Here is a 24,351-nt window from a genome sequence, read left to right as displayed (position 1 = left end):
ATATAATCTTACTATGTTAAAGTTAAAATCTTCTTTTTTTAATTAGACAAAAAGTGGGAAATGCTGTGGAATAATCCTTTTGCACACTGTGAAGATTTTGTATTGGTTTAATAAAGAAGCTGACTGGTCATAAGCTGAACAGAATAAGGTTAGGTATGAGAGCCAAACTGAAAATTCTGTGAGAAAAAAGGGTGGAGCAGACGAATCACCAGCAGGACAGAGAGTAAGCAAGGCATGCTGGAGAGGTAAATGCCATGAGCCTTGGGGCAGCACATAGATTAATAGAAATGGGTTAATTTAAGTTGTAAGAGCTAGTTAATAATAAGTCTGAACTATCAGCCAAGCATTTATAATTATTATTAAGACTCTGAGTGTTTATTTGGGTCTGCTGGCAGGACAGAAACTTCCACCTACAATGTCATCTACAAGACAACATCTGAAGTTCTTACATACTTTTCTAAGTTCTCAACCAAAGGTTTCAGTTATTCTAATCTCTCATTCATCCCCAGGTAAAGCATGTAAGGGCCCATATTGATAGCTAACACATATATAAACACAGGCCTTTTGTGTTTGTAATTTTTGAAACATGTCTTGCACTGTGGTTCTAGAAATTTCTTCTACCTGGAAAATATTCCCATTTACCTGACTGGCAAATTTTATTTTTCTTTAAAAACCATAGACAATTCCTATCTGCAATATTCATTGACCTCTTCTAAAATTCAAATGTTGCTCTCATTAGGGTGTGTTGTGGTGGTAACTGATTCACAGGGTCTTTGCTTATGCTAGGTAAAAGCTTTATGACTCTGCTGTATTTCTAGCTCTCTTCCATATCATGGGCTTCTCAACACCAAGGACTTTTACCATGTCTCCCTTTCACTTTCCAAAGACATATTGTGTGTAGCAAAGATGGATGTTTGTTATTCATGGTAATTAAAATTAAAGCTTATATCATGCCCATACAATTACTAAAATGTAATGGACAGCATCTGACAATTTGCCATTAGTCAGTTGTTATTATTTGAATATGCACATTAAGTAATTAGTAATGTCATGCAGAAGGGAGCAAAAAGTGAGCTTTAATATGCATCCTGAAACATTTTTATCAAATGTTTCGTAAACCTAGATTTTTAATTTTATTATCATATTTTCAAGTGATGAATGAAAATTTACATATATAACAATGTTACAGAATGTGATATGATCCATGTGTATATTATAAAATATTAAATCAAAATATCTAAGAAATCTATTACCTCACACTTTGATTTTTTGTAATGAGAAAATTTAAAATCTACTCAATAATTTTTAAAATATTTAATTAAAGATAAAATTCATAACATAAAAGATAGATGTAGCCAGTTGAGGTGGGAGGAAATTATTGGCTATGTAATGGTGTGTATTTTGACAGGAATCCAAGATATAAAGGAGCTAAAGTGTGGTATATGTTAGCAACTGGCTTACAGTAAAAGTGGAAATGTGTGTTGTCTATTTGATTGATCAGACGATCTTTTTTTTTTTCAGAAGAAAGCCTATTATTAATTCAGTAAATATTGAAATTCTATATTGTTGATCAAGGAGGATTGAAAAATTACAGCCTATGTATAGACTTTTCCTCTTTCAACAACAGCAGGGATTCAGACACTTTAGATACAGAATAAAGAGCTAAATCTTCCCACAGGACAATATTTTAAAAGAGCAACCCAGGAAGACCGAGAAAGCAAACTAGTACAAATTAGACAAGGAAAAAACATAGATGATTGTTATGACATTATACATTTTTCATGGAAATTTGCCTTCAGTGACTTCCATTTTTTGAAAAAACCCATTAAACTACCCCTATATTATGGCATGTTTTAGAAATAGAATGTAAGAATGAGTTCCACAAAGTCCAAAGATCAATTAATTGAAGTAAAATAAATCCATATGGAAAGAGAAGGGAGTAAGCAAAACTCCACGATAAAATAAAAAGTAAAATCAATTAATTTGATTTGTCTAGGAGGAAATTTAAATATATCATTAAAAACAATTGAGCACAAATGTTCCTTGAAACCCAACTTTTGTCATTATCACTGGCAAGGTCACATTGCTTCACAAGTCTTTGGAATGTGGCTATGCTGTGCCATATGCTGACAGTCAGTGAAGAAGAAGATAAGAAACATATCCTGTGAAGTATGAGGACCCTGACCAGAAGGCTGCAACATTTCCACCCAGATGTGAATCAAGGTAGCCCCTCTCCAGGTTCCCTGTACTAATGGCACAGTGGATAGTAGAAGAGAACAAAGTGGCAATAATGGTTAATGTTTCACCCACTGAAATGATTTCTTCTCAGGTTTTCCACTTATCCCATAGTACACTAAACTTGGGGATATTTTCATCTCGTCAGATAGATCCCAAGCTTTCACTTTGTGACAAAAATCTTGCCACACACACATGCCAACTTTATGGAATATTACAATGCATAAGAGTTAAGATATTAAAATTCATATATATTGATAAATATTGAAGAAATAAATACAATCACAGAGTAATGAAATCTATACGTGTCCACACTTATATACATATTTTTGTCTTAGTCTGTTTTTACCCAATATTCCTACAGTTAAAAACTCATATAAGTCAGATATAGAACAAAATTTACCAAAATATTAAAGGGTTAGATAATTTTGCTTTTACCTGAAGTGACAGCATCTTCTTGCTGTTAATATCTTCTAAGTATGAAGACAATCTGACGTGTTCTGCAGGTCAGGTTGACTTTTTAACCTGCTCCCAGGTGGAGACGTGAGAGTGTTCTAGACCTGATGCATCAGTGTGAATATTTTAACAGGGTAATAGATTTTGATGCTCTTTTGTTAATATTCTTCCTGGTCAGTCTTATTGACAATGATCTCTGGTAAATTCTATCAAAATTCTTTGTAAGAGCCAGAGGGGTCAAGGACAGTACAAGAACACGGCCCAGAGAATCACATAAACAGGGCTCATAGGGGTTCACAGAGACTGAAGGACAGTCATGGAGCCTGCATGGGTCTGAGCATATATGTTATGATTCTGTAGCCTAGTGTTCTTGTGGAACACCTAATAGTGGGAGTGGGGGTGTCTCTGACTCCTTTGCCTGCTCTTGGGACCCTTTTTCTCCTACTGGGTTGCCTTGTCCAGCCTTGATATGAGGTTTTGTGCCTAGTCTTATTGTAACTTGTTATGCCATGTTTGGTTGATATCTCTGTGAGGCTTTTTTTTTTTCCTGAAGGGAAAGAGCGGAGGAGTGGATCTGGTGGAAAGGGAAGGTGGGAGGGAGGAACTGGGAGGAATGAATGGAGGAGAAACTGTGGTCTGGATGTAATGTATGAGAGAAGAATAAAAAAAAGCCTACCCTTTTGTGTGGTATATTTACTTGTAGTAATGTTGAATCTTGTGTTCTGTGACTCAAGAACAGAAAGAATTAGAGTTGAGTTTTCTGGTTGTCTACTCTAAAACATCGTGTCACCTCGTACCTGAAGTGATCTCCCCATGACTTAAACAGAATTAAGTGAATTTAAGAACCTCTGTGCCATCAAAAAGCATCACTTATATGGAATTTATTTCTGAGTGCTGTGCTTTTAAAGAATGCTGTCAATGAAGAGAACTTCTGAAAGGTACTGTATTAGCCCAAACCAAAACAAAATAAAAACAAAAACACACACCTTGAAACTACTACAAAACTACAAAGGAATATCATTCCTTTACAATTTTATAGGATAGATATAGGATACTAAGAGCAACCGCATCAACCAAGGAAACATTGTTTAAATGTTTCTGTTAAGATTATTATACTCTTTGCAGTAATAGTCTTTATTTTTTGACAGAATAACTTTTCACAATATTAATTTCCTTTATCCATTACTTGCTTTTAAAATAAATAACAACTTAAAAAGAAGCTTCTGTCCAAGATTATTGTACAGTAAATCTTTTTTTAAACAGTATGTTCTGTAGTTCTTTAAAAAACCCGTCATTTATTGAAAACTGAAACTTTTTATCTTCTATATGTACTGATGTTTTGTCAGCAGAGAGGAAGAACTAATAGAACAACATTAGATAGGAGAAACACCTCATTTGAAGAAACAGAGTACCATACATTTTCAAATAAAATCCCTATGTTATTTTATCTTAAGCTAATAGAATTTCTCAAGCAAATATTATTCTTTTTAGGAAATTTTCTTGAAGGTGGACAGTGAAGCTGTGAAGAGCATAACACCAGCATCATTGAGATCCCTAGTACCTAATGACTTGATTTTACATACTACATTTCCCAGTGTTGTCTAGGTATTTTAAAATAATGACTGTTCCCATGAAACTCAGCATTTTATTTAACCACACACATTAGAAATGCAGGAAGAATAACAGCAGAATCATCTATAGTCATATGCTGCATGTACTCAGAGATAAACAATTTGCAAGGGTTACTACAAAGACTACCTGGCACTTATAACTGAATCATGCCCTTTAGCCTAATGTGGAGATTATTAATTCTTTTAGATCTGTGAAATGACCAAGATGGGGACTATTGAAGAATATTATTTTAAGATGTGTTATATTTGTTTATGCTGTGGAACATTTGTTTAATGATGCAAAGATGTGTTGCATTCTTTTATGTTGCATTTGTTTAACTCTGTGAAGCTGTTACTTTGCCTGTCTAAAACATCTTCTTGATCTAATAAATAGCTGAATGGCCAATAGCAAGGCAGGAGAAAGGATAGGTGGGGCTGACAGTTAGAAAGAATAAATATAAGTATAAATCTGGGGAAAAAGGGATCGAGGAGAGAGAAAAAGAGAGGAGAAGTTCAAAGGCCAGCCACCCAGCTGCACAGCAAGCCCATGGAGTAAGAAGTAAAGAAAGGTATACAGAAATAGAGTAAGATAAAAGCCCAGAGGTAAAAGGTGGTCAGAATAATTTAAGATAAGAAAATCTGGCTAGAAACAAGCCAAACTAAGGCTAGGCATTCATAAGCAAAAATAAGCCTCTGTGCATTTATTTGGGAGTTGGTGGCAGGCCCCTCAAAGAGCCAAAGAGTAAAAAACAATAACTTAACTACAGGGGAATCCTTCCCAGATTCAAAGGTGGTTTCGTAAAAGCATAAAAGAAACAAGGGAAAAGTAAGTGTACTCTTCTATAACAGAATTCAAAGACTTTCCTCAAAACAAAATGGATTATGTAGACATCAACATTTTGGATTTTCTAATTATTATATCATACCTAAACATTTAGCAAATTTCACAGAAGTGAGAGAAATTGAACAGAAGTTTTTAGCTGGTGTTGTGTTTTAAAAAATGGGGGCACTGAACAGAATGATGCTAGAGCACAGATTAGGTACATGTTGCAGTGTAATTGAGTTTTAAGATGTGAAATGTGAACGTTCTAGTACTGTCAAGAAGAAAAGTTAGAGAAACTAATCATAGGAGAAATAAAAGTGATGAATTATCAATAGATATGGTGAAGGCAGAACACAGAGAGAAGATTACTGAAATGATAAAGTTTCTGGATGAAACAATGAAAACAGAAAATGAATAACATTATGTCCATAGAAAGTGTAGAAGAGATGGAATACAGGACTTTCAGCAGAATTCAGGATAGTTGATGAGCCACAAGGAAAATAAAATGGTGACAAGGATGTACAGACCTAAGGTGAGAAAACGTAAAAGCTTACTCTTATTTACTGGGATCAAAGAGAAGCCTAAATGCCAGGGAAGCAAAAGCAATAGTTTGTATGTGAAATGTTGCTTCTTTCTAGAATTAATAATAATGGTGAATTCTTATACAAAACATGTTTTTCTTTTTTTCTTTTTTAAAGATTTATTTGTTTATTTTATATAAAGAAGAGGGTATCAGATTCTACCATAGATGGTTGTGAGCCACCATGTGGTTGCTGGGAATAGAACTCAGGACCTCTGGAAGAGCAGCCAGTGCTCTTTTTTATTAAATATTTTTATTTTATAATTAACTTAATTTTACATTTCAGCCACTGATTCCCCCGTCCTCCCTCCTCCCACTCCCCGCCTCTCCCCCAATCTATCCCCCATTCCCACCTCCATGTTTTCCACTACAGACAAACTTGTAACATCATTTACAATTGCTCTCTTTCACTAAAGCCAATTGTTTATGATGTTCTATCCAATGTGATAATTCTCTGTAGTCTCCTAGTCATATCAAGCATAACAATGTATTTACTCTTGTATCCACTATACCAACAAGAACATTCAGACAGTTCTTTATGTATAATCACAAGGGTACAGGTTCAGGTCTGAGTAACATACAATATAAGATACTGACAAAAAAAAGCAACCTAATTAAAAGTAAGTTCAGATAAAAAGCACACAAATGTTCATAAATGTTCAACAAAAACACTTGAAAAAGTTTAACTTCAAAAATATTAAAGTTAGTATAAAGTAAGTATTAATGACTTCTTGCTTTTCAAAGATATTTAAAGATACAAAATGACAGCTTCCAGTACAGTATGAAATGTGGACATGAGCATACTTACATACCATCACAGGAAAATGTACATATAACTTTTGAAGGTATGTGTGTGTGTGTGTGTGTGTGTGTGTGTGTGTATGTGTGTGTGTAGCACGTATATTAAATAATTCCTTAGACTTAGTAATTGTTCCAAGGAATTTAACTGAATTAATCATCAAAACAAATCAATTTAAACATGCATGCTTGTACAAGTTCCCTTAATGCAATAATATTTATTGGAGCAGATGTTCTGTCTTCCTCACTGCAATTGATCATTTATCAAATAAGGCTCATTTTTGGTATGCCTAAATTCAAATATTATTTATCTTCCAATGATATCATGGAAAAAAATCTCTGTGTTAACATGCTGATATATTGTTCATTTACAGTATTATACTATTTTTGTATTATTAAATTATGATAACTTTTAAAATTTGATAATTTATTTTAAAATTCTACATTATTTCCTATTTTGTCACCAATTGCTCCTCTTTTCATTTTTAAATGTGCTCTTCTGAGTTTGTCAATGATAGGATAGTGAGCAAGGAACGCTGAAATAAGAGTAAACAGAATCTCATATGAACTTGTGATGTCAGGAGTGAGATGGGAGGGGAGACAGACATGAGGATATGAAGATAGTCCAGGAATGGAAAGGTCTTAGTAGAGGAAGAAAGGAGAAGATATGGGAGAGATGGCTGGAGAATAGGGAGCAGATAACATGGGTGGAATGGAGACTAGGTTAAGGCTTTTTCATTATTCACATGTCATCTGACACCTCAAACTCTCATTACCCATTGATAATTGTAAATGGAGACATCTGAGGTTTGTTATCTTAAGGACTAAAGTAGGTACTGATGCCAGGCATAGTAGTGCATGCCTTTAACTCCACAGCACTCAGCATGCAAATGCAGGCAGACCTCTATGAAGTTGAGACCAGCCTAGTCTACGTAGCAAGTTCCAGGCCAGTGAGACCCTGCCAAAATTGGTACTTGTTAAATAAGTGTTAGCTCAATAACCTACTTGTGAAGACATAACTCATGGAAAAAAAATGGACCAATGTACGATAATATTTATTTTATATCAGGAGTTCTACATTAATTTGCTTGGGCTAATATGCTAGGAGACCACAATTTGGGGCAAAAACCTGATTATCTTTCCTTATCTTTGTCTGTGTTTCTCTTTCAAGTAATTGTGGAATACAAATTAACTCAAGGTGCACAGTGGAATACTGAGAGTTAGAAATCAGAGAAAAGATCAATCTCTTATTCAGGAGTCACATTCATGTCTTTACTTAACTTTTTTAAAGGCGATTACATTTTTAGGAAATAATTTACTATCAAAAATACAGATATTGGTGAAAATGTTAATTCAGAGCAGATACACTTCTTATGTAGTTATAAGGCATTTTCGTATCATTTCCCTTGAAAACTGAACAATGTGTTCCATAGATTCTCAGTTAGAATAGTAGCAAAGGACTTTCTCAGTCATTAAAATAAAATGGACAGTCTGGGATTGCTGACGGTGTTACTGTTATGTACCTGACCTTCTCAGAACACAAAGAGAATGTTTTGTTTTGTTGGTTCATTTCATTTTTGTTTTGAGACAAGGTCACAGTATCTATTCAAGGCTGGCCTAGAGACCTCTAGGTAAACCAGACTTAGTCCTTATCAGTCCTCCTACAACAGCCTCAGAATGCAGATGTCACGGGCACTTGCTACCATTGCCAGCAAACATTGTCCTTAGATACTGTGAACATTTGTGAAAAGAACGTTATTCAGTGCAGAGTGAATAGGTGTTTCAGACAGAAAAGTAGCTGCAATCCTGACCCTAGTCCTCCAGAAGTCATGCTTACACTGCTTTTATCCTCATTATTTTTGTTTACTTTTTTTATACAATATATTCCGGTCATGGTTTCCCCTCACCAACTCCTCCCAGGTCCTCCCCAGCTCACCATCATCTACCTAACTCCATGCCTTTTCTTTTTCTCTCTTTAGATAGAAACAAACAAACACAAACAAACGAACAAACAAACCAGAATTTTATTTTTTAAAAAAGGAAGAAAAAATTCCCACAACAAACACATGTACACACCACACCCTATAAAACACAAAATTGGTCAATACAATCTAAAAGCAAAAGACCAGTAAGACCAAAAAAGCCCAAACACAGTAATGTAAGACAAAAGTCAACAAAAAAAACTATTGTTTTGTATTGGTCATGGAGTCTGTCCTTGTGAGTGCATTGTATGCCCAGTGAGACTGCATTGGAAAGGACTAATTTTTCATTTGTAAGCAGTTGTCAACTGGAGATAGCTTCTTGGTTAGGGATGGGAGCTTGGGTTCACTTCCCCTTCTCTGTGCTGGGACTTGTCTGGCTTGAACCTGTGAAGGCCCTGTGGGTGCTGCCAGTCTCCATGAGTTCATATGTGCCTCAGTCCTATTGTGTTTGGAAGATAGCGTTTTCTTGGAGTCATCTATCGTATGAACAAATATCATTTGTTTTAACTCTAGCTAAAGTTATATATAAATATAGGGAAAAAAGTTACTATAACCAAGGAAAGTGAAATGCCACATTGAAAATTTGTTGCTCATCTACAAAATTGTAAAAGGTTTTCAGCACTATCTTAACTAGTGTGGTTACTGAGATTTCTCAAGTGATTGCAACCTTTATCCACAATGCAAATAAAGTGATCAAGAGATTGACTTATATGTAAAGCAGTCCAGGTGATATGTGATGACACAGAGAGTAAAGCAATGTCTAATTTCCAATACTGTGTTCTATCAGTTGAAAATTTAGAAACATGTGAAAGCCCTCAATAATGAGTACTCAGGATGGGTATTAGACAGGGATTGATGGAGACAAATGGAAATAAAAGTCAGACAGGCATCACTAGAAGCAGAACATTGCTTTAATTAGAACAACTAACAGGCCACAGTCTTTCCGTGAAAGTAGAGGCTGTACACACATGACACAAGGACTCAGAGGTTTTATAGGATAGAAAAGGGGCATCTGGGGGATGGAAGAGTTGAGCTGTGCATGCCAGTTCCCTTGCAGTGGAAGTCGTAGATACCAGTTGGATTTGATATGTGGGTTTATCAGAAGCTTACACAGGTGTTATTAGTCAAATCAGCTCTTCTCTCCAGAGTTTATCAGTCCACCTGAGGCTTTTTGTTCATTAACCCTTCAGTGGGTAATAGCTGTTTTAGCTAAATTTTCCATCTATTAAAACATATTAGTATGTACATATGTAAGTGTATATAGACATATGCAATACTAAGTATTGTCCTGGTTACCATGAGATGGGAATACATGATCTTGTTATCACAGGACACATACCAGTGACCACATCAAAAAATATGTACAAGTATAGGACACACTGTAAAAGTATGTCAGGAGACCCCAAAGTGAACAGGGACAACTCTGTATAGGGCAATGAGGTTTCTTTTAAAAATGAGACTTTTTAGGTAAATAGTTAGTATGATCTTTTACAACGTTTTCAGATATCTTTATTGTTATTTTACCATCCTCCCTGCCTCCCTTCCCCATTTACCTGATCACATTGCTTGTATCCTGCTATGTCCCTTTCTACTGTTCTCCGACTTTCCTACCTGGGCAATGGTTTCTGCAGTTACTCTAGAATTTGTACTCACATCTGAAGCTGTGGAGCCAGGAGCCTCTGGTAGGAGAGAATATACAGCATTAGTCTTTCTGGGTTTGGGTTGCATCACTCAGTATGATCTTTTCTAGTCCCATCCATTTACCTGCAAAGTTCATGATTCCATTTTTCTTTACAGCTGAATAGTATTCCATGGTATAGATGTACCATATTTTCACTATCCATTCATCAGTTGAGAGACAGTTAAGGTGTTTTCATCTCCTATCTATTGTGAATAGAGTAGCAACAAACATGACTGAGCGAGCATCTATGGAGTAGGATGTCGAGTTCTTGAGTGATATAGCTGTGCCTTATGGTGGATTTATTTTTAGTTTTTTGAGAATTTCCATAGTGGCTGCATCAGTTTGCAATCCTACCAGCAGTGAATGAGTTTTCTCCTTTCCCACACCCACTCCAAGCATTTGTTGTCTGTTGTTCAACTAATCTTTGTAATTTTGACAGGGATAAAATGAAATCTCAAAATTGTTTTGATTTGTATTTCTATAATTGCTAGGGATGATAAACATTTTTTATAGTTTTTCATAACCAGTTTTTTATTCCTTTGAGAAATCTTAGGTCATGTTCCAGTCCCATAACCTATAATACACATGATTATGTGCATAAATATACATATATAATTTTAATGAATTTTTTATCTGCTGACAATGCTCCATCCAAGAGACAGAGACTACCTAACAAAAACCCCCAAGACCAGAGATGAGAAGCCATCTCTGGCGTCCAACGTGGTGGCAAGAGTTTCCACCTAAAAACTGAGAAAAAAGATTCTAAAATGGAGCTAAAAACAGATTCCTAATTGTCTCTCTCTTTTTTTATTTAATTTTTTAAATTTTTAGTTTGCAATACAATTCAGTTCTACATATCAGCCACGGATTCCCTTGTTCTCCCCCCTCCCGCCCCCCTCACTTTCCCCCAGCCCACCCCCCATTCCCACCTCCTCCAGGGCAAAGCCTCTCCTGCAGACTGAGATCAACCTGGTAGACTCAGTCCAGGTAGGTCCAGTCCCCTCCTCCCAGGCCGAGCCAAGCGATCCTGCATAGGCCCCAGGTTTCAAACAGCCGACTCATGCAATGAGCACAGGACACGGTCCCACTGCCTGGATGCCTCCCAAACAGATCAAGCCAATCAACTGTCTCACCCATTCAGAGGGCCTGATCCAGTTGGTGACCCCTCAGCCATTGGTTCATAGTTCATGTGTTTCCGTTCGTTTGGCTATTTGTCCCTGTGCTTTATCCAACCTTGGTCTCAACAGACTGCTGGCAATGGTCGAGATGCAGCCTGAACTGACCTACTCTGGTGATGGGATGGCCAAATACCCTAATTGTCGTGCTAGAAACCTCATCCAACTACTGAGGGATCTGGATGCAGAGATCCATGGCTAGGCCCCGGGTGGATCTCTGGGAATCCAATTAGCGAGAATGAGGAGGGTTTATATGAGCGAGAATTGTTGAGACCTAATTGTCTCTCTTAAATGAGCGGCAGCTGCCGGTTTGAGCTACTGGTGGGTTCCTGGCATGCGCTCTCGACCTGCCGTGTGGCGGGAATGAGGCCTATGCAAGTGGCACATTAAGCTGGGTGGTGGTGGATTTAGCCTTTGCTAGTACAAAACAAAAAAAGAGGTTTCTGGGCTACACGCTGCTTGGGTAAAAGCATAGACTCACCCAAGATAGCTCCCAGAGCTGGTGGTAAACTACCACCGCCATGTTGGGAAGCTGAGGTGGGCGGAGCCAGCAGCCATAGAGCCGTTTCAGTCTTATGAATGCTGCAGTTTAAAGCAATAGATTCACAATAAGACAGATTCAGATGTAATAGTTTACAATGTGTGTAAAATATACATAGGCTTGAAAGAGACAAAAAAGGTGATATATACAGTTATATAAACAAATATATAGTTTTAAAAAATAAAATCTTTAAAGAGACAGTAAAATTAATATAAAAAATAAGCCACGTGAAGATGAATATTACACAGAGAATCTGGATTGTGTTGTCTTTGGGATTTTTAACTGCAGAAAAACATTTGATTGTAAAATGTATTTTTTAAAGGTACCTTGACTTCAAAATTTGGATATAAGGATGTGTTGCTTTGGAAAGGAGACTCTGCTTTTGTTCCCACAGAAAGCCAGAGGCTATGGATTTGTTCCAGATTAAGATACATCAGGTTTGACCAGTCAAGAGCCCCTGAAAGGTCTCCGATGATACCATGGCCCAGATGATCCAACATCCAGAATGGTTTGAAGGCAACTGGCTCAGACGATACACCCTCATGGACTATTCCATAATCCTAAAATTTTCTTTGTGTCCCCATAAGATACAGCGCCCCCCTCCAGCAGGAAGTAGTAAGAGAAGCTACACCCAAATTCCCAAATTATATGTAATTTTACTATGTTAAGGTTAAAACCTTCCTTTTTGAAAAAAAAAGGGGGGGGGAAGTGCTGTGGGATGTTCTGTATGTCGTGTGTTGCTGATTGGTCAATAAACAAATCACTGATTGGCCAGGGGCCAGGCAGGAAGTATAGGCGGGACAAGGAGGAGAATAAAGCTGGGAAGTGGAAGGCTGGGACAGAAAGACACTGCCAGCCACCACGCTGACAAACAGCATGTGAAGATCCTGGTAAGCCACGTGGCATGTGGCAAGGTATAGATTTATAGAAATGGATTAATTTAAGCTGTAAGAACAGTTAGCAAGAAGCCTGCCATGGCCATATAGTTTGTAACCAATATAAGTCTCTGTGTTTACTTGGTCGGGTCTGAGTGGCTGTGGGACTGGCGGGTGACAGAGATTTGTCCTGACTGTGGGCCAGGCAGGAAAACTCAAGCTACACTCTTTTGAATTGTTGGTCAGGGTTTCCCAAGAGACTCTCAAAACATACAGTCTATTGATATTGTCCCTTGCTGTCACGTAGGGGTAGGACATAATGCCCTATTGGTGAAGACACCATGCACTTCAGAGATAGGACTCAGATAGCCCTGAACAGGGATGATCTGAATGCCTCCTCCCTGAGGACTAGCTTTCATGGTACCCAAAGGCACCAAGCAAGCTTCCAAAGGAGGGAGGTAACCAACACTCCTACCTAGCTGTAAGGCCTATGAACTACATCAATGAGTTGTCAGCAGGTCAGTAACACTAAGGGTGCAGTTGCGGCACACAGAGCTTGGCAGAAACCAACAGCTCTCTAATTGGACCTAAGTCCTGCCCAAGAAAAGGGAAACCATACTTGATACCAGAAATTTAGTGAACTACTCGGCACTAGTAAAGTCATAGATATTTAAGGAGAATTTACATCCTCTAATTTACTAAAACAGTATAATCCCCAACAGCAATCTCAATATTTGTCCTTTTATCTACAGAAAGTGTAGTCTTGACCCCTCATCAAGAAATCTTTTCTTTGCCACAGATGGAAACCAGTACAGAAAATCACAACCAATCAAAATTCAGAGTTGTGGTGCCTAGTTTTTCAGATATAAATTGGATTAATGTTTTGATCAGCCCTTTAATTTAGCTTATGAGACACAATTAACGTTACTAAGATCACTTTCTTTTGGTTCTTTTATTCTTTTTTGTCCTTTTTGGTGCTGGTTCCCAAACACAGAGCCTTGACATGGGTTAAATAGGAGCCTATCACTGAGCCAACACCAGCACTTTTTTCTTTTTACTTTGCAGAACAAACTTGATTCCAGACAAGATGGTTTGATGTCTTACTAGGAAAGTTTTTGTTTATTTTATGAAACACAACAGTAGGAATTAATAAAAATGCTTCATTAGAAATACTACCAACTGTTGACTGGAACCTTTAGGTTGTAAAGCCACAGACACTGATTTAAAAACAAAGCCTAAACTAAGCCCCAACTTTCAATAGTTAAATGCACTACTTTACTAAACCCTATACTTTTTCACTCACTGATGCCTAGAAGTTTAAATTAAATAGAAATAGAAAAAATATTCTTACCAACTTCCATTCTTTGTTGTTGATTTTCAAGACACAGTTTTTCTGTGTAACCACTCTGACTGCCTGGAATTCACCCTGTAGATGAGGCTGGCCTTGAACTAACAGAGATCCAATTGCCTCTGCCTCATGTCCAAAATTTTAATGCTTCTCATTCATAAACAAATCTCTTTTCTTTCTTTCCTTCCTTCCTTCCTTCCTTCCTTCCTTCCTTCCTTCCTTCCCTCCTTCCCTCCTTCCCTCCTTTCTTTCTTTCTTTCTTTCTTTCTTTCTTTCTTTCTTTCTTTCTTTCTTTCTTCTCTATTTCTTTCTTTGTTTCTTTCTTTCTTTCTTTCTTCTCTTCTCTCTTTCTTTCTTTGTTTCTTTCTTTGTTTCTTTCTTTGTTTCTTTCTTTGTTTCTTTCTTTCTTTCTTTCTTTCTTTCTTTCTTTCTTTCTTTCTTCTCTTCTCTCTTTCTTTCTTTTACATCCTGACCACAGTTTCCTCTCCCTCCTCTCATCCCAATCCCTCTCCTACACCTCCCTTCTGCCTTTAATACTAATATATTTTCATATTGTAATCTATCTTCAAGTGTCATTGGTTGTGTTAGTGAACTCCTTCATATAGTTATTTTTATTTCTGCTTTAAATCCAAATCTCAGAGCATGCGAATTATTTAACTGTTAGATTTCTTGTTCTTACTTTAACTGTTTTGGAATTGAAGTTTTTGAAACTAGGCATGTAGATTTTTAATGAACTGTCCCAGAGTCTAACTCAAAGTAGACATCTTTGAAAGGAGCATCACTAAGCCAATCTCCTTTCCCCACTAGGTCACATCTGAGGCACACAGGTTGGCCTTTCCCATGCTAACTTTGATCATTTGGTTTAAAATGTTGTTTGTCAAAATTTCCCATGAAAAATATAACCTTCCCTTTGTAATTAATAAGCAGTTCTTAGGGTGACAGCCACAGGCTGCATAGCTATTCTCATTTTTCTTAAATGTCTGTTAAGGAATTTTCTCACCTATTAATTATTTCCCTGTGTCATCATCACTTCTAAATTTACTGCATGACCTCCACCTTCAGTTATAATTGTTAATAATTTCTCCAAGTTTTCTTTCTCTATTTCTTAATTTCTTAACATATATATTAACATGTACTAATGTTATTATGTATTTCAGTAGCCAAATTGTTCCGGACTCAGCCTGTAGAAACTCCTGCAGGGTGCCTCATGTGTCTCTTAATTTTTTTCTTAATTATTTTCTGGGCCATCTTGTACTTTCCATAATCTTGACTGTTAACTGTTGTTTCAAGGGGCCTGATTCTTAGAAGTAGTTTTGGCTCCTTTTCTTAGGATGAGGGATTGGCTTCAAGAGATATTGTTCTATTCAGACAGTTTCTTTTTCTGTGAAAGTTTCTCACTTATTGTCTTTCAAGGTTTTCATATACATAACAAAATTTCATACAAATTGTGGCTATGCTGTTCTTCACAGTGTTTTAAAATTATTCTTTAATATTCTAGAATCAACATTCATGACTTTGCTTTAATTTCTTGTATATGTAACTTGTATCTTTTCTTTTTGTTGGGTTTAATCTGGGTAATGTTATCAATTTAATTGGTTTTTCCAAAGTGAAGTCTACTTTTGATTTCACAATTTTAGTCACAGGGTGGAAATCTGTGAGGAACTCACTGTAAGGTACATTCAGCTTATTGCAGATCATCAAAATTGCCATTTAAGTAAATCTTTCTTCAAAATTGTGGCTCCCAAACCATTCCTCTGTGTTCAAGCTAATTTAGACATGATTATCTTTCTACGTTTGCTGCTTCTCCAGCTTTGAGGTAGCATTTTGTCTGAAACTTCAGCTCACTAATGTTACAAGAAGTATAGATTTCAGTTGGTTCAGGAGTTTTTCTGTAAGTAGTGATCATATCTATGTTGAAGGATGGAGAAATTTCTGGATGGGACATGGCAGTTGCACTCATGAAATCACCTCTACTGTGGTTATCTGCCAAGAGCTGCAGAGAATCAAGCCTTTCAACATTTCAGCGTGGAAGAGAAGAACTTATTTTCTTCAGTGCTATACTCACTGGTGAGTGGCTCCTCACCATGCTCATAAAAGCATCCCTTACTTAACTTAGTGTGTAAAAACAGAACAAAAAGATGTGAAAATTAGAAAGAAACTACTTGGGAAGAAGAAAGGTTTGAGCAAGAGGAAGAACAGGATAGAGAGTGTAATGGAGGGGTTGTGGATCAAAATACACTGTATATATGTGTGAAGTTGTCAGGAAATAAAATAAAAATGACCTTTCAGAAGAAATTTAATGTGAGATTTCAAAAAGGAGAAGCCAATTATGTAGACTGGGATGATAAAATTTCGCAGAGGTAAGGACAGCATGTATACAAACATGACGTGGGCAAACATGACATAACACAGTCAAGGAGTGGAAACTCCTGTAGACAATACACAGGGGGTGCAGCAAGAGGAGTTAGAGTCCAAGTAGAGACTGAACATAGAGTCCTCAGTAGGTCATATCCACAGTGTGGTCACAACGAAGAATTTAGGGGATTTAAAACTATCATCTTAGCTGCCATGTGGAAAATGAGATGGATAATGTCAGTTAAATATGAGATTTTCACACTACTCCAGGTGAAAAATGCTGACACTATTCACCAAAAATCAAGAATGAAAATGGAATGCACATTGTGTGAAGCAAATGAGAATGATTGAGATCAAATGGATTAAATGAGGGGTTAAAGGTATGAAAGTATCAAAAGTCTTTCTGCTGACATGCACGATTGCGTGGTTAATGGCCGTACTAATTTGGAATTGTCTGAATGTCTGCTGGAGGAGGAAGATATAATGAAGGGGAGAAGAAATTGACAGGTTAGTTTAGTTGTATTAAGCATGAAATAGCTTAGAGACAGGCAGAAGAATGTTTGAAATGGGCAATTAATATGTAATTATAGAGCTTGAAAGAGAGGTTAGAGCTAATGAGAGGAAGAGTCTGAGTCTTCTTTTTTAATAAATCTAAATGCCCAAGACCTGTGCAAAACTGAGCTTTTCAACATTCCACCATGGAGGAGGATTATTTACTTTCTTCAGTGGTGTGGCCACTGGTGTTGCCCCCTCCCCTGTCTCATTAAAGCGACCCTTATTAAACTTACTGTCTAGTTTAGAGAAGTAAAATTAAACTATAAAGTAGTGTAATATATCTGGGGTTTTTTTTGGCCCTTTCCAAAAAAGTACTATAGTCTAGCTATGATGGGAAACAAATAAAAAGACTTACATTTATTAAATATAGATCATTTATGGAATGGACATAGATGGCTTCCTTTTTTTCTTATTCAAATGTATTTAATTATTGACATTTTCCCATGAAATTAGTAGTGTTTAAAGAAGTTAATTAAGTTGCTCTGACATCAATTTAAAAGGAACAGCACAAGACTGCAAACTCAGAGTTTTGTTATTAAAACTTGCACTTTTTATATACCGACTAGAATACAAGCACGTGTTTTTCTCTTTCTTCATAATGAGAACTAACAAAGAAAACTAAACAAGTTCCAGATTGGATGCAAATATGACAGTCTTGCTATAGGAACCTGCCTAAGTATTGTGGGCTCACCTGTCCTTTGGAAGCTATACTCATTTCTGATATACAGAGCAGCTGAAGACGGGAGTTAAGAGTTGAACAGCATTTTCATGTATTTCCCGATACAATTATTGAAACAAAATTTTAGTTTGTTCAACAAATTTAAAAAGTCTAAGTAGTTCTTTTATTACCTGATGGGGAAGCAAGAGTTGTGTGTTCATAATCATTAGGTATTTCTAACACAGAAACTTGGCTATGGGTTTCTTAAGTTTTTCACTAAGCTGAGAGCTAAGTGCTTGATAAAAATTCTGGAGGTGTTTATTGTTAAAATTAGCTGGAGTGCTGGTATTTGCTTTGCTTGCTATTTCTAACAGGGGATAGGGCAATGAGAAACATTGTTTCCTAAGAGGATATTTTAGAACGTGGTCCTGCATGTCACAAGCTATTCTATTAGCTCACTCTATCCCACCTCATTCAGAATACAAAGTGTATTTATTATCCCGTATTCCTATGAATTTTAGGAGGAAAAAGTAGAATTATGATATGAGCATACTAGAAATATCTTCTTGTGACATAGTAAAAGTATTTTATTATCTTTTCAAAATAGCATAACAAATTCTAAATAAAATCTGCATTAGGCACAAGTTCTGTTGTATCTCAGTGTGTAACTGACCATTCAGATTTCAATCAATATTTAGACTAGCAACAAGTGACAGAAGAGATTTTAAATAATGGCATCACCCTTAAAATAAAATCCAGTGGTCTTCTTAATGCTTTCTTAGGGTTAATGCTTTTCTTAGGAATAATTATGGAATGTTAAAATTTTAGAAAAGAAAACTAAAATAGCTCAAAGAGTTTCCTTCTCATTCTAAAGGAAGGAGGAAAGATTTGGGGAGGAAGATGAACTATGTTATTAAGGTACCAGTGTTTGCCTTTAAGGAGCTGGATGCATGCATTTATCATTCTTTTATTTTTGTATTTTGTTTTGTTTTTCAAGGATGTTCATGTAAGCCTAAAAAATTTAATTGCCTAACCTGAACTGAATACTAGTAAGGAAAAGACAATGGAACTCTCACCACAGTTTCTAAACATTCACAGACCTCTGAAGATGACTGGATAACACAAGTGTGGATTTTACATGATCTGACACCTTTATAAATTTCTAATTTTATTGAAAATTGAGAAATATATAAAATAAATATAACAAATATCTTCTAATAAATATAGAATCAGAAGCAATGCCTACTTTGATTATATATTCATAGGTATTTCAAACTGACTAGCATTTTATTGCTCAACAAATGCTGTATTGACATTTGTTTATTTATTCAAGTGTACTGGCATTTGGCTTGAGCTTAATATTTTTACAAAGATGTATTTGAGGGTTTATATTTTCCTACTTTATATTTTTAATGGGTCAATAAAACTTTATTTCACTTGGAACATTTAAACTTCAAAAATAATATTTTAATGGGAATTTATAAAAAAGAATGATAAATTATTGGGGAGAAAAGCAAATACCATTTCTATAAGACTGTTCTAGATATCTCACTGCCAATGATCTGGTTGACCTTTTATCATTATTTCAACCAGCCTTTCTTCGTTTATTTAAAGTATTTCTTTTTCTTTTTTTAAATTAATGTCTGGTTAGCATACAACTAAATGCATTTCATTATAAAACTTAAACACATATATTATTGTAGTTTGTTTTTAATTAAATACAAACATTGTTCTCTCCAATGCCTCTTCCCATCTGGTCTTCCTTCAGCAAGTAGGGTCCCCTGTTTTCATGACACAGATGTTCACTTGATTTCCTCTCCCTTCTGTGGATCCTTCTGATCTCTTCCTCTCTCCTCTCATAGTTCTCTGTAGATGTAACCAACCTTCTTATTAAATAAGAGACACAGAACCAATGCAAAGAAGAAAGCCAAGAGGTCAGAGCTAAGAGCTAAAACCTTACCCTTCCTCCTGCAGTGGTCCTACCTCTCCGAACTCACTACCCCTGTGTTAATGTCTTTATATAGTGTTCCTGTTATGCCTTCTCATTGGTTGTAAACCCAACCACATGACCGCCTCATCACAGCCTGTCTGTATAGGCCTCCAGGTTTTCCTTGCTTGGTATTGAGATTAAAGGCATGTGTGTCCAATAATGGCTGTATTCCTGAACACACAGAGACTTACCCAGCTCTGCATACCAAGTGCTGGGATTACAAGTGTACGCCACCACTGCCCTGCTTTCCTATGGCTTGCTAATAGCTCTGACCCCCGGGCAACTTTATTTATTAACATACAAATAACATTTTAATACAAATAAAATATCACCATATTTCCCCTTTTCTATTTTAATAAAAAGGAAAAAAGAAAAAGCTTATAACTAACATAAGAAAAACTATATACAAAAGTACAATAACTATATACAATATATACAAGTAATAAATACCTAAACATTGTCTAGTTCATTTGTATTTGACAAATTCAGAGAAAATAATTCCATTATCTATTCTATTGTATCTAATTCACTTTCTATCCTAATTGTCAACTATAACTAACTAATCTTCAACTCCCTCAGAGACCCAAGAAGGAAATAGTATTAGCTAACAAAAAAAATAAAAACAGGAAGTATATGCAAGCAACTTCCAAAAACTTGTGAGTTGACAGAAACAGCCAGCTGCTTGGACAATCATCTGAGGTTTCTCCGCAGTGTTGGGGCATCATCTTCAGCCTATAGGCTTAGCGTATCTGACAGACTCATTTGTGAAGTAGAACGTACACAAGGTCAACAGTTCAACCTCACATTGGGTGAGAGCAGTCTATATACCAGAAATACCTGAATTCCACTAGTTTCATGTCATGATTCAGGATTTTAAATTCTGGAAATTGTTGATGTTTTTTGAATTCAGCTGTCCATTCTTCTTGGCTATGTGTGTATGTGGCTTCATTTCAGCATCCCGTTCTTCTCCACATCCCTCTATTAAATGCCATTCTTCTGTTGAAAGGTGTGAGCTTAATTACTCTTCAAGAATAACTGTTTCAGCTACCTCCCCATTGCACATCAGAAGCCATCGGCCCACTGCCTGTTCAGCTGCCTTAGAAGAAAAGGGCACTGTACCTTTCCCAGATTGTGAAGGCCACTTCAGGGATGGTGCTACATTGTCCTGGCCTCAGAAGATGCCTTTTGATAAAGCCATAACCACACTTGTTTTCACAAGAATCAGTAGTCCTTTGTTTCGTGTCCTGTCTGTCCTGTTTGTCAGCAGTTGATTCGAGGACACTTTGTTGTCCAGTGGCTAACTTTTGCTACAATGAAAGTTAACTCCAATTGCAGTTTTTTCAATGCCCATATTTTCTCTGAAGTAGATTGGTACTGTCAGGAGCCAACATGTCTCATAGTCATAACAAAAAAGAAAAATTTTCTAAGTTATTAAAACATTTTAAATGCCATATTCTGTAGATCTCTGAAGGGTTTGAAGATAACCTGTCTATCTAAAAATATATCTACTCAATCTTGAAAACATACCTAATATAACTACAAGTTCTATTATAATGTCTAACTACTAACTTTCATTTCTTTATATCCTAATAGTTGGTAATAACAACATTCAAGGATTAGAAAATTGCATTACATTGTTAAATGAATGGTTCAATTAGAAATATACATATAGCATTTTCTAACAATATCAATTTCAATATATATAATTTGTATACAATATAAAACAATCCAATCCAATGTAAAGTATTTACATTTTTTTCTTTCTTTCTTTCTCTTTTTTTAAATAAGAACCTTAAATCTAATCTCCTTTGCTTAGCCCTTTTCCTCACCCTTTACAACAACTTGTAACCAACCCCCCTAATCAATGAAAATTATCTCAGACCCAAAACCCATAAAAGACCTAAAAGACCAAAAAAACCAACCACCCCACACCACCTCTTTAGGAATGTGGGCGTCGTATTCTTGAAATTGCTTCCTGCTGGGTATGGGCGAAGTTATCTTTATCCTGAAAGAAAAATTTTAGGTTAATTGTCAAATTCTAGGAAAGGTAACTATATCCTTCGTTATCCAGTCTGTGTATAATGCCAAAGTTCAAGCTTTATCTCAAATCTTTATTCAAGTAGTCTTTGAGGCTGGATCATCTCAGCTAGCGCTCTCAAAATTGCTCTGAGCACTTTGTAGTTCAAAGCTGATCTGTAGATGATGTTTGTCAGCTTAGTGATGTTATTATTGTCCACGTGGAATTGTTGTTGTTGTGGGGCCCCATTTTCTTCCTGGAGACTTCAGTTGATGTTAGGCCTGACCGTGATTTCCTGCAAAAAACTGATAAGAGACTCGAACATAAAGACTATATATGTGGCTTTTTAGAATTAGTTAGTACTGTATATGACCATTTATATCTTAACAAAGTTTAAAATGTATATATATCTATATATATTAATCTTGTAAATTTTGGTATAAATTTCATACTTTAAGAAAAGTTTAAAGAATCAGAATAGAATCAAAGAGTTGAGATTAGTAATAGAATAGTCCCTTAATTAATTTGGCTTTTCTCCTGTCCCATAGCAGAAGATCGCTCTTTTCCTCTGGCATGATACAGGGAGTCTGTATTTTCCTTTTAACAACATGCTTGAGTTTAAAGAAGGAGCAAGCCATTCTCCAACTCCAAAGTCAGCTTTAAATTTTAATTGAACTGGGACTATTAGAAGTTAAATAGTGTTAAATCTTTAAAGAAAAGCAGAAACAAACATTTAGGAAGACATAAAATTTTTTAGATAACATACCCATATGCCATTTCACTCTGTTTCTTAGGATAGACGATTTGTCCCTTTTCTTCAGTTGTCTCATTTGTCCAGTGTTCTTCAGATTCCTTAACCTTCATTCTCCTAAAAGACAAAAACAAAAACCTTTCCCCAAGGTTTTTTGGGGATGTTCCTTTTTTGGCAAGTTATTATCTGATTAAATGAAAAGGCATATGTTACTGGTGTAAGTTAGTTTAAATTGGATGTTCATGATAGTTGATAACTATCACCTCCTCTAATTAAGAGGTCTTTCTTGTTCAAATCAAACCTTTATCAATTTTGATGGTACCCACAGCTTATCTTCTCCTGTAGAAATAAAAGCAAAACCTCGTCCCCAATGTAATACATATCCTGGTTTCCATTCTGAGGTCAGTACATCCTTAAAATATATAGGTTGATTTAATTCTGTAGTTTTTTCTATTATCCAATGTCTCTCTGCAGCTGTTGTTCCTTTCTCATTGGCATTGAGAAAATTCAAAGTTAATAGAGCATTATGTAGTCTATTTCTGGGAGTTTTTGTTACTCCTTTCTGTCCTTCTGGACCTATACATTCAAACCATCTTGCACTTTGTTTCACTCGAGATAATGTCCCAATTCCTAACAGTTGAACGTTTACCTCCTGAAGAGGCCAAGTTGGATGCCAAAATTCTGGTGCAATTATGGTAATGTCAGCACCTGTGTCTACCAGACCAGACAACAAAACACCATTTATTTTTATTGTTAGTTTTGGTCTTTGTTCATTAATAGAAGTTTGCCAAAAAATTTTCTTTATGTTTTTTCCTGAATTCCCTATTTTCTCTGTTTCATCATCTCGACTAACATGATTTATTCCTATAGACATTTGGTTATTTAGTTGCTTTGAGTAGGGGTTTCCTCTACAACTGCAGGAAAGGTTTGAACTGGATTTACTGTGGGGGCCTGCCTGAGGCCCCTCTGGGAGTTTCCCGAAGCTCGAGGCAGAGGATTACCCTGTCTGTCCCTTGTTGATCTACATTCGTTGGTCCAGTGTTTTCCCTTACCACACCTTCTGCATACTCCAGAAGGAAGGGGCATTCTGTTGCCAGTGTTCCTTGAAGAAACATTATTTCTAGGAATGACCTGTTTACAATCCCTTTTCAAATGTCCTTGCTTTCCACATCCAAAACATCTAACATTGCTCAAACCTTTTGAAATTGCTTTTCCTACCCACATATCATCATGGTCATAAGCCTCAACATTAACTGTATCTCTAATCCAATCTTCCAAAGGTGCAGATCTTGCCTTTAACGGCCTGATTATCCTCTTGCATGCTGCATTTGCATTCTCAAAGGCCAAAGATTCAATTATTATCTGACTAGCCTCTGAATTCGGGACCATTTTCTGTACTGCTGAAGTCAATCTTTGTAAGAAATCTGTGAAAGATTCTTTTGGGCCCTGTATAACCTTTGTAAATGACTCAGTTTTTTTTCCTGGTTCTTCAACTCTGTCCCATGCATTGAAAGCTGCCGTTTGACATAGAACTAGGGTTTGGACATCATATAAACTTTGTGTTTCTACTGAAGCATATTGGCCTTCTCCAATAAGCTGATCCTGACAGACTCGTATTCCGCTATCCCTCCATTGTTTTTCTATATTTTTAGCCTCATTATTGAACCACATTTTCCACTGGAGATGTTGTCCAGGTTCAAGAACAGCCTGTGCCAATTCCCACCAGTCCTTTGGTATAATCCTATTACTAGTTGACCAGTTGTTTAACATTTGTTTTACATATGGGGAGTGCATGCCATAAGATGCTATTGCCTTCTTAAATCTTCGTAAGTCTAACATTTTAATTGGAGCCCAAGTATTTTGTTCATTCTCTTCATCAGGTAGCTGCTGTACCGCTACCGGATAAATTAAGGGTGATTGT

This window comes from Peromyscus eremicus, chromosome 13 (genome assembly GCF_949786415.1).
Source record: "Peromyscus eremicus chromosome 13, PerEre_H2_v1, whole genome shotgun sequence".
NCBI classification, from domain to species: domain Eukaryota; kingdom Metazoa; phylum Chordata; class Mammalia; order Rodentia; family Cricetidae; genus Peromyscus; species Peromyscus eremicus.
Note: the sequence above shows the minus strand (reverse complement) of the source record.